The sequence below is a fragment of the Lissotriton helveticus genome, chromosome 4_1, assembly GCF_964261635.1.
Source record: "Lissotriton helveticus chromosome 4_1, aLisHel1.1, whole genome shotgun sequence".
In the NCBI taxonomy this organism is placed as follows: domain Eukaryota; kingdom Metazoa; phylum Chordata; class Amphibia; order Caudata; family Salamandridae; genus Lissotriton; species Lissotriton helveticus.
Genome location: NC_136063.1, coordinates 998,374,489 through 998,385,487, shown reverse-complemented (window position 1 = coordinate 998,385,487; position 10,999 = coordinate 998,374,489). Strand labels below are relative to the sequence as shown.

The 10,999-nt window shown below is 32.2% G+C and overlaps 1 long non-coding RNA gene across 1 annotated transcript; it reads left to right on the top strand.

Annotated features, from left to right (window-relative positions):
* The first annotated feature begins 662 nt into the window (after window positions 1–662).
* Window positions 663–1,001, top strand: LOC144827404 (uncharacterized). The gene is made up of 3 exons (XR_013610172.1): window positions 663–700; window positions 792–851; window positions 942–1,001. It is a non-coding gene; the product is annotated as an uncharacterized LOC144827404 (long non-coding RNA).
* The last annotated feature ends 9,998 nt before the right edge of the window (window positions 1,002–10,999 follow it).

The following is a 10,999-nucleotide window of genomic DNA, read 5'->3' as shown; positions in this document are numbered from 1 at the left end:
AAACACACCAATTAACAAAAAAAAAATTCAAACTAGCCTATACAATGCTTCATTTCATCCTACAACCAATCAAATCAAAGCACACAAAATACACATACTATAAAAGGAATACATGCATTCTACCATTTGTTGCTGCTAACTCTATAGAAAGAAGATGCCAACACTCTGAAGATTTTGTTCCTGAACAAACATCTTTAAAGATCCAGCTCACTAGCTAATTATTCAAGTAAGTTACAGTGCATTATTTAGAAATCTAAATTAGTAGTCTACTATTTTACTTATATCTCCTAACTCTTGCACTTATTTAATTTTTATCTCCTTCTACATTTCTGATAGAAACTACTCCAAATAAATTCCTAATACATGCTCCTATTTCTTCACCTGGAAAATCAGATAGTAAGTATATATTAATGCTCTGTTATACACCAACTGCTGTTTTTAAACACTATTTCACAAGATTCATTCTTTAATTTAAACATTTTATTCACAGATATTCTGAGATTTTCCTATTTCAACACTACAAAGGTATAAAACTACACTAATTAAACATGTAAGTATATATGTTTTTGTTAGTAAACACCCAATATTAAAAATGCTATTTTCTAAACAACATATCTTGCATATTACATCTTCCCTACAGATCCAATAAAAACATCCAACATCAACTATACCAAAAGACAAGACTACCCTTGTAAAAAATGTAAGTATACTTGTAATTTGTCTAAAACTTCCGAAAAAAACGAAAACTATGTTCTTAACACCATGTTATTTATTTTATATTTCCTCTACAGATATTCTGAATACATCATACATCTATTCTACCTACAGCAAACAAAACTACTTATTTAGAAGTTTGTATACTTTTAAATATTTCCAATTTCCCAACGGTTCCAAATATTATTTATAATATTTTACATTTATTTATTTTATCTTCTCTACAGATCTGAACTTTACTACCTTGATGTACTCCACCAAATACTACAACTCAACTATTTAAACAAGTAAGTATATGTAATGTTTACATCAAATGTACTACTAAGCAAAATAGAAAACTGCTTTTTCCTAGGAAAAACGTTTGTTATGTGTAAACATTAACTTAGCATTTCTATATTTTCATACCAACAGTAAATAAAGAAATACATACAAGAAAATCCTTCAAAATACAGTTCTGCATTTGTGATTACTACTTTTAGTAACTGTAAATATAAATACATCATTAATTATGTTTGCACCACAAAGTGAAATATATGTTTTTTGATTTTGTTTCTTTCTACTCTTTCCTAGAACAAGTAAAACAAAATGACAGAAGGTGCAGAATTTGTTATGTCACAGAAAAATAAATTACTGTTATGTTATATGGGTTATGTTTATAATCAGGAAAGACAAAGTGGTAGAAAAGTTTTCTGGAAATGTACCAAATATTACTCAAACAAATGTTATGGAAGGGCTACTACTGAGGAAACTAATGTGTTATTTACCAGGGAACACAATCATCCCCCCAATGTCACAGAAATTGAAATAAGAGATGCTTTAGAAAGTATAAAAACTGCTAGCACACAAAGTGATAAACCAACAACACAAATCCTTAAAGAAGAACTGTTAAAAGTCGCAGCCCATGCTTCAGGTCAACTACCCTCTATTGACTCCCTTAAATGCACAATTGCATACACTAAAAGACTCACTACCACAACCCAACCCAACCCTACTACTTTTGAGGAAATTATTATTTCACCAGAAATGTGCATCACACACAATAAAGACAAATTTATCCTTTTTGACAATGAAAGCAGTACAAACAGAATCATAATGTTTGCAACTGCAAGTAATTTAAGAAAAATCCAACAGTGTCCCCAATGGATGATAGATGGAACATTTAAACCATGCCCAAAAGCTTTTTATCAACTATATTCCATCCACGGTTTATACCATAACTATAACATCCCTTTCATTTACTGTTTGCTACCTAACAAACAGCAAAACACTTATACAGAAATATTAAATGTTCTCAAAAATGAAATCAATAATTATTTTCCACAAAAAATAATTATTGATTTCGAATTAGCTATGATTAATAGCATTTTGAAAACATTTCCCCACACAGCAATCCAGGGTTGCTACTATCATTTCAATCAGAGCATATGGAGACATCTCCAGAAATCAACTTTAAGTATTCTATACTCAACAGATAGCACCTTTGCCTATCAAATTAAAAAATTGATAGCACTGGCCTATGTTCCTGTTACCGATGTAGCGGAACACTATAATTTATTAATTGACAGGACATATTACAAGAGGAATGAAGATAAACTAACCCCATTACTGGACTACTTTGAAGATACTTGGGTGGGAAGGTTGCACAGATCTGGACATCGCGCCAACCCAAATTCCAAATCCCTTGTTGGAATGTCTATCTTAGTACTTTAAACCAAGAGGCTAAAACAAACAACAGTGTAGAAGGGTGGCATAATGCTTTCCAAGCTACCACAAGCAGAGCCAAACCCACATTCCATAACCTACTAGAAGCTTTGAAAAAAGAACAAAGCTATCAAGAACTAAGAATGGAACAATCTGTGACCCAAATTGGTCCAAAACTAACTAAACAAACTAAACAAATGTTCCGACTACTGCAAAGTCAAGTCACACTATATCCTACAACTAGAGGATTAGAATACCTGTCAATAATAGCTAAAAGCCTACTATAAAAATGTCTACAAAATATACTAATGTCTTCTTACAATAATGGTAAATATAAAAATCATAAACATTTCTAAACAATTATAAATAATACATATTTGTTTAAGAAACTTATCAAAATTTGGGACATTATTTCTGAACAAATATGCAATATTTATAATTACATCACACATACACATTACATAAAGATCGACATTTCCCACCCAATAAAAAAAGTACTTTAAATACTTACAATTTTTGTAGATGAAAAAGACTTAATGAAGCAAAATACAATCCATACAATCCATTGCAATGTAGGACAATTCCAATATGGGAAACCCTCGAAAACCCGAAAATTATGTAAAAATGAAATAAACGCTCCAGGAAATCCCGAAAACAGTAGTGTGGACACTTTAGTATTTAAAGTGATATACACACAACTTTTAAAAAACGGTCACGCATATCAATGTATCAATCCAATACGAAACCCTCCAAAAACCCAAAAAATGTTTAAAAAATTTAAAATCCGCTCCTGGCAAACACGAAAAATAGGAGATACATGTCAAAATATAACCATAATAAGTCATACATTAGTTTCTCCGGAAAAAAACACGCTTCCTTCCATGTAGTTTTCATGCGAGGAACCGGAACCTGTAAAAAAACATACATAACGAAACCCACCCACAAATAGCCCATAACATTTGTAAATACACTCACAATTAACATTAACCATGTAAGAAGACATTTCCTAACACTTAAAATAACACTAGAACTAAAAGATACACGACGCATCTATAACCACGACATTTCACCTAAACGCTACATAAACAATTCATACATACACACAAAAACACTACACAGTTCGAATATACCCTCAAACATTACCACTCAGTTATAAATTGTATGTAAAATTAACCTCACCTCTCTCCACGTGAAGCAACTCCCAACCGCGAGCTTCTCCAGTCCTGAATGAAGCGCAATAACCTTACGCGGTAAAAAAGTAGTCCCCTTAAACCATTTTTGAAAAGGTATCATAGAAAATACAATGTTATAGTAAAAAAATATAATACATACACATTGTTATTTTAACAAATTAATACATTAGACTCATTATAATTTAAACTGTTTAAAGAATATAAATATATTTAATATTAATTAATATATAGTAATTATTATATATTAATAATAATAAAAAATTATGTAACACTTGAAATAATATATGTAAATAATTTCTTATTGTGTAAATTTATTGGAATAACTTTGTGTTTGTTTATAACTAAACATAATAATTGTTTATGGTAAATTAATAATAATAAATAAAATAACTTATTTATTGTTATTAATAAAAAAATTATAACCATTTAATATATAAACAATTCCCTGAAATAATGTATTTTTATTTCTCTGAATGTATGCTTTTCAGAAAAGAAGAGATAAATGATTATGTTTAGTAATTAATAATAATAATAATAAATATATTTGTTATTATTTTTATTAATTATTACAAAATGTTTTATAATAATTTCTAAGTATTATAAAAGGATATAATTGCATAAATAATCTTTTGCCAATACCAGATATTATTATTAAACATATTCTTCCCCTATACAGTTATAAAGTTTACAACATAATATATTTATATGTTTCATTTAAAAACAACATTGTCTGAAATATGTACCAAAAAATGTCTTAATTTGTATTTCCATAGATTGAGCAAATATAATAATTGTCATGTTACTTTATAAAAATGTAAATTTAAAAAATAAATATTTAATAATATTAATATATAATATTAACATTATTAAATATAAATGGAAGAAGCTGAAAAAAGAACTGGTTTTTTATTTATTTCAATATAAATACTTGTTACTCAAAGTTAATGATGATAAATATGTTTATTTACAGAAAAAATGTTGTTAAATAATTTTGTGTGATAATTTACAACATGTACATAAATGATAATGTGTTATTCTGCAAATACTACATTTCAAAAAAATGTTATGTACTTTTTGATTGTGATTGTATTGTAGTACACATAAAAAAATTTAAAAAATGTAATAAAGTTTTGTGAAAACATCCATTTTGCATTATTTTGTAATATAATAACCCGGTAATGTACAATTATATGCAAATGTGCTGGACACTGACCAATTAATATTTAATATTGCTACTCCAGTCAAGCTAATATCATGGAAGGTGCTGGACACTGACCAATAATTATTTACTATTCCTACTCCAGTCAAGCTAATATCAGGGAAGGTGCTGGATAGTGACCAATGATTAATTACTATTCCAACTCCAGTCTAGCTAATATCAGGGAAGGTGCTGGACTCAGAAAAAAATTATATTACTATTCCAACTCCAGTGTAGCTAATATCAGGGAAGGTGCTGGACACAGAACAATTATTAATTACTATTCCTACTCCAGTCAAGCTAATATCAAGGAAGGTGCTGGACACTGACCAATTAATAATTGCTATTCCTACTCCAGTCAAACTATTATCAGGGAAGTTGCTGGACACTGACCAATTATTATTTACTATTCCTACTCCAGTCAAACTAATATCAGGAAAGGTGCTGGACACTGACCATGTATAAATTAGAATTGCTACTTTAGTATAATGTTATGGTATAAAATTTTGTCAAATAATTATATATTTTTTATTAATTTTATTTACATTTATTTTATTATATTTTTTGTAGAGTAGTACTAAATTAATTTTTTAGCAGAAAAATTTGCAACTTTTTGTCACTAAAATGTATTCAATTTTTTTTTATATTTATATTATTTTTTTGCACACTTTATATTCCTAATACTAATATTATGTTGAATGTATGACATAATATCGACAGACCAAATATCTACATACAAAAATATCAACACAAAAATATCTAAATCAAAAATATCGGAGTCATATCTTCATAAAGGTAAGTACAAAAATATAGAAAAAATAATATCGTAGTACAAAAATTTAGAAATTAAAAAAATCTTATTTTTAAAAGTATTATTAATAATGTAAAAATAATTGTAAAATACATAAAATTTTACAAATATTAAATAAAAACATTAAAACATATTTAAAAAATTATAACTAATACATATACATTTTAAATAAATTAAAAACGTAATAATTTAATGTAATTTGTTTATTTTTAATTTCATTTCATTGATTTAATATAAATTTATTTTATATTTACCCTGTACGCCTGTACCCCAAAAACCCAATACTGACCCTGAACGCTAAAAATATCCCTGTACCCCAAAAACCCAAAACTGACCCTGAACCCTAAAAATACCCCTTTACCCAAAAACACAAAACTGACCCTGAACCCTAAAAATATCCCTTTACCAAAAAACTGAAAACTGACTCTGAACCCAAAAAATACCCCTTTACCCAAAAACTGAAAACTGACCCTGAACCCAAAAATATACCCCTTTACCCAAGAACTGAAAACTGACCCTGAACCCTAAAAATACCCCTTTACCCAAGAACTTAAAACTGACCCTGAAACCTAAAAAATACCCCTTTACCCAAAAACCCAAAACTGACCCTGAACCCAAAAAATACCCCTTTACCCAAAAACTGAAAACTGACCCTGAACCCTAAAAATACCCCTTTACCCAAAAACTGAAAACTGACCCTGAACCCAAAAATATACCCCTTTACCCAAGAACTGAAAACTGACCCTGAACCCTAAAAATACCCCTTTACCCAAGAACTTAAAACTGACCCTGAACCCAAAAAAATACCCCTTTACCCAAAAACCCAAAACTGACCCTGAACCCAAAAAATACCCCTTTACCCAAAAACTGAAAACTGACCCTGAACCCTAAAAATACCCCTTTACCCAAAAACTGGAAACTGACCCTGAGCCCAAAAATATACCCCTTTACCCAAGAACTGAAAACTGACCCTGAACCCTAAAAATACCCCTTTACCCAAGAACTTTAAACTGACCCTGAACCCTAAAAAATACCCCTTTACCCAAAAACCCAAAAGTGACCATGAACCCTAAAAATACCCCTTTACCTAAAGACTGAAAACTGACCCTGAACACTACAAATACCCCTTTACCCAAAAACTGAAAACTGACCCCGAACCCAAAAATATACCCCTTTACCCAAGAACTGAAAACTGACCCTGAACCCTAAAAATACCCCTTTACCCAAAAACCCAAAAGTGACCATGAACCCTAAAAATACCCCTTTACCTAAAGACTGAAAACTGACCCTGAACACTAAAAATACCCCTTTACCCAAAAACCCAAAACTGACCCTGAACCCTAAAAATACCCCTTTACCCAAAAACCCAAAACTGACCCTGAACCCTAAAAATACTCCTTTACCCAAAATTAATTATTATTATTTAATTACCAATTAATTATTAATTTTATTTATTTATTTTATTTATTTAATTTATATGGCGCGTTATAACCACAGGGGTCTCTAAGCGCTGTTTGTCCAGATTTACGTGATGGGATGTTACATTCACTTGAGACCAGTTGCATGCCTAAGATCTGCCCCACGCTTGTCTAAAAAGTACAGTTTTTAATCTTTTCCTGAAGGAGAGTAGTTTACTTTCCTTCCTGAGTTCTGAGTCCAGTTTGTTCCAAAGAGCTGGGAGCGTGTTGGAAAACACACGACCCCCCACCGTGGTCAATTTAAAGCGGGATTGGGACAAGAGAGTGGCGTCCGATGAGCGCAAGGTCCTACCCGGTATGTAGGGGGATAGTCGGGATTTCAAATATTTTGGTGCTTTGCCATACCGAGCCTTGTGGGCAATGCACAGACCCTTGAAGACAATTCTCTGGCGAATTGGGAATTAACAATAACAAAGAAGTTAATATATTAGCACATTAGCTGTAATTAATTTAATGTAATAATTATTAATATTTTTTCCCAATTAATTAATTAACAATAACAAAATATTATATATATAAAAATTACTCTATTTAATGTAATTAACTAATTATTATTAATTAATTACCAATTAATTACTAATAAAAAAAAATGTACAAAATTATATTAATTAATTAACTAATATTAATTATTTACCAATTAATTAATAATTAAAAATATTTACAAACATATATTAATTATTTATTTTAAATTACTCCCCAACCTTATCCCCTATTAACCCAACATCCCGCTCCTAAACATTAACTACAATTTATAACAATAACAAAGAAGTTAATATATTAGCACATTAGCTGTAATTAATTTAATGTAATAATTAATATTATTTTTTCCCAATTAATTAATTAACAATAACAAAATATTATATATAAAATAATTACTCTAATTAATGTAATTAACAAATTAATATGAATTAATTACCAATTAATTACTAATAAAAATATGTTCAAAATTATATTAATTAATTTACTAATTAATATTAATTATTTACCAATTAATTAATAATTAAAAATATTTACAAACATATATTAATTAATTATTTATTTTAAATTACTCCCCACCCTTATCCCCTATTAACCCAACATCCCGCTCCTAAACATTAACTACATTTATAACAATAACAAAGAAGTTACTATATTAGCACATTAGCTGTAATTAATTTAATGTAATAATTAATATTATTTTTTCCCAATTAAATAATTAACAATAACAAAATATTATATATATAAAAATTACTCTATTTAATGTAATTAACTAATTAATATTAATTAATTACCAATTAATTACTAATAAAAAATATGTACAAAATTATATTAATTAATTAACTAATTAATATTAATTATTTACCAATTAATTAATAATTAAAAATATTTACAAACATATATTAATTAATTAATTATTTTAAATTACTCCCCACCCTTATCCCCTATTAACCCATCATCCCGCTCCTAAACATTAACTACAATTTATATAACTATTAATAATTTTATTTTTTTTAACCTTTTTTCTACATATTATCGATATTTTTTACTTTGACTATTTATCGATATTTTGTCTTGTCGATTTTTTTGAGTCGATATTTTTGTACTCGATATTTTTTTATCATTATTTTAATCAATATTTTTCCCAACTATATTTTTGTTATCGATATTTTATTATTGTTGATATTTTTAACTCGATATTTTGTCCATTCGATATTGTGGAGTCGATATTGTGTCTAGTTACCGTGTGCTTGCATGATTGTCTTGAGAAATTACAAAGTTGTACTGGCCATCTCTATACACGTGTTTCTGGATCGTTATCCATCGTCAGTAGAGATTAGGCATCAAATATTTGGGTTTATTGAGCAGGCTACCAAAGAATTCTCAGGTCACAGTACCGCTCAAGGTGCGCAGGTGCCTCTCCACTAGCTCGTCAGCTCAACTGGCTCAAGGGAGCCTTTTAAAAAGGAAAGCAATGTGGGATCACACTGCTTCACCTCCCAGCGGGTTGCCCCTGAGCATTTTGGTCAATGCAGTTCACCAAGTGTGTGTGCTTGCAGGATTGTCTTGAGATATTACAAAGTTGAAATGGCCCTCTCTATACACGTGTTTCTGGATCATTATCTGTCGTCAGAGATTAGGCATCAAATATTTGGGGTTGCTGAGCAGGCTGCCAAAGTATTCTCAGGTCACAGTACCTCTCAAAGCGTGCAAGTGCCTCTCCATGAGCTTGTCAGCTCAACTGGCTCAAGGGAGCCTTTTAAACAGGAAACCAATGTGGGATCACACTGCTTCACTTCCCAGCTGGTCGCCCATGAGCATTGGGGTCAATGCAGTTCACCAAGTGTGTGTGCTTGCCGGATTGTCTTGAGAAATTACAAAATTGAAATGGCCATCTCTATACACGTGTTTCTGGATCCTTATCCCTCGTCAGAGATTAGGCATCAAATATTTGGGGTTGCTGAGAAGTCTGCCAAAGTATTCTCAGGTCACATACCTCTCAAGGCCCACAGGTGCCTCTCCATGAGCTTGTCAGCTCAACTGGCTCAAGGGAGCCTTTTAAACAGGAAACCAATGTGGGGTCACACTGCTTCACCTCCCAGCGGGTTGCCCTTGAGCATTGTGGTCAATGCAGTTCGCCAAGCGTGTGTGCTTGCAGGATTGTCATGAGTAATTACAAAGTAGTACTGGCCATCTCTATACACGTGTTTCTGGATCATTATACGTAAGCATGAGAGATTAGCCATCAAATATTTGGGGTTGCTGAGGAGGCTGCCAAAGTATTCTCAGGTCATAGTACCTCTCAAGGTGCGCAGGTGCCTCTCTAGGAGCTCGTCAGCTCATCTGGCTCAAAGGAGCCTTTTAAACAGGAAACCAATGGGGGATCACTCTGCTGCACCTCCCAGCGGGTCGCCCCTGAGCGTTGTGGTCAATGCAATTCACCAAGCGTGTGTGCTTGCAGGATTGTCTTGAGAAATTACAAAGTTGTACTGGCCATCTCTATACACGTGTTTCTGGATCATTATCCGTCGTCAGTAGATATTAGGCATCCAATATTTGGGTTTGCTGAGCAGGCTGCCAAAGTATTCTCAGGTTACTGTACCTCTCAAGGCGCGCAGGTGCCTCTCCATGAGCTTGTCATCTCAACTGGCTAAAGGGAGCCTTTTAAACAGGAAAACAATGTGGCATCACACTGCTTCACCTCCCAGCAGGTCGCCCGTGAGCATTGTTGTCAATGCAGTTCACCAAGTGTGTGTGCTTGCAGGATTGTCATGAGTAATTACAAAGTTGTACTGGCCATCCCTATACACGTGTTTCTGGATCATTATCCATCGTCAGTAGAGATTAGGCATCAAATATTTGGGGTTGCTGAGCAAGCAGCCAAAGTATTCTCAGGACACAGTACCTCTCAAGGTGCACAGGTGCCTCTCCACGAGCTCGTCAGCTCAACTTGTTCAAGGGAGCCTTTTTTAAACAGGAAACCAATCTGCGCCAACCTTGGCGAAATACTAAAAAATATTGCAGCGAGCTACAAGAGACTGCATTTCCCAGAATGCCTGAGATGTCAGCGATGTGCTCCCACATCTTGTTGTCTATTTAAAGTACCCCCATGAGTCATTGAGCTGACAAACTCGTGGATGAAGCACCTGTGGCCAGTGAGAGGTACCAAACCTGATATAATGATTGCCGGCCTCCTCAGCAAACCCCAAAATACAAGACTGTATTCTCTACTGATGGTGGTTAATAAACCAGAAATACGTGTCTAAAGATCAGCACTATCTGCGCCAACCTTGGCCAAATACTCTAAAATATCGGAGCGATCTACAAGAGACTGCATTTCCTAGAATGCCAGTGGCGAACCTTGCCTTAGAGGTCAGCGGTGTGCTCCCACATCCTGTTGTCTATTTAAAGTATTCCTGTGAGTCAT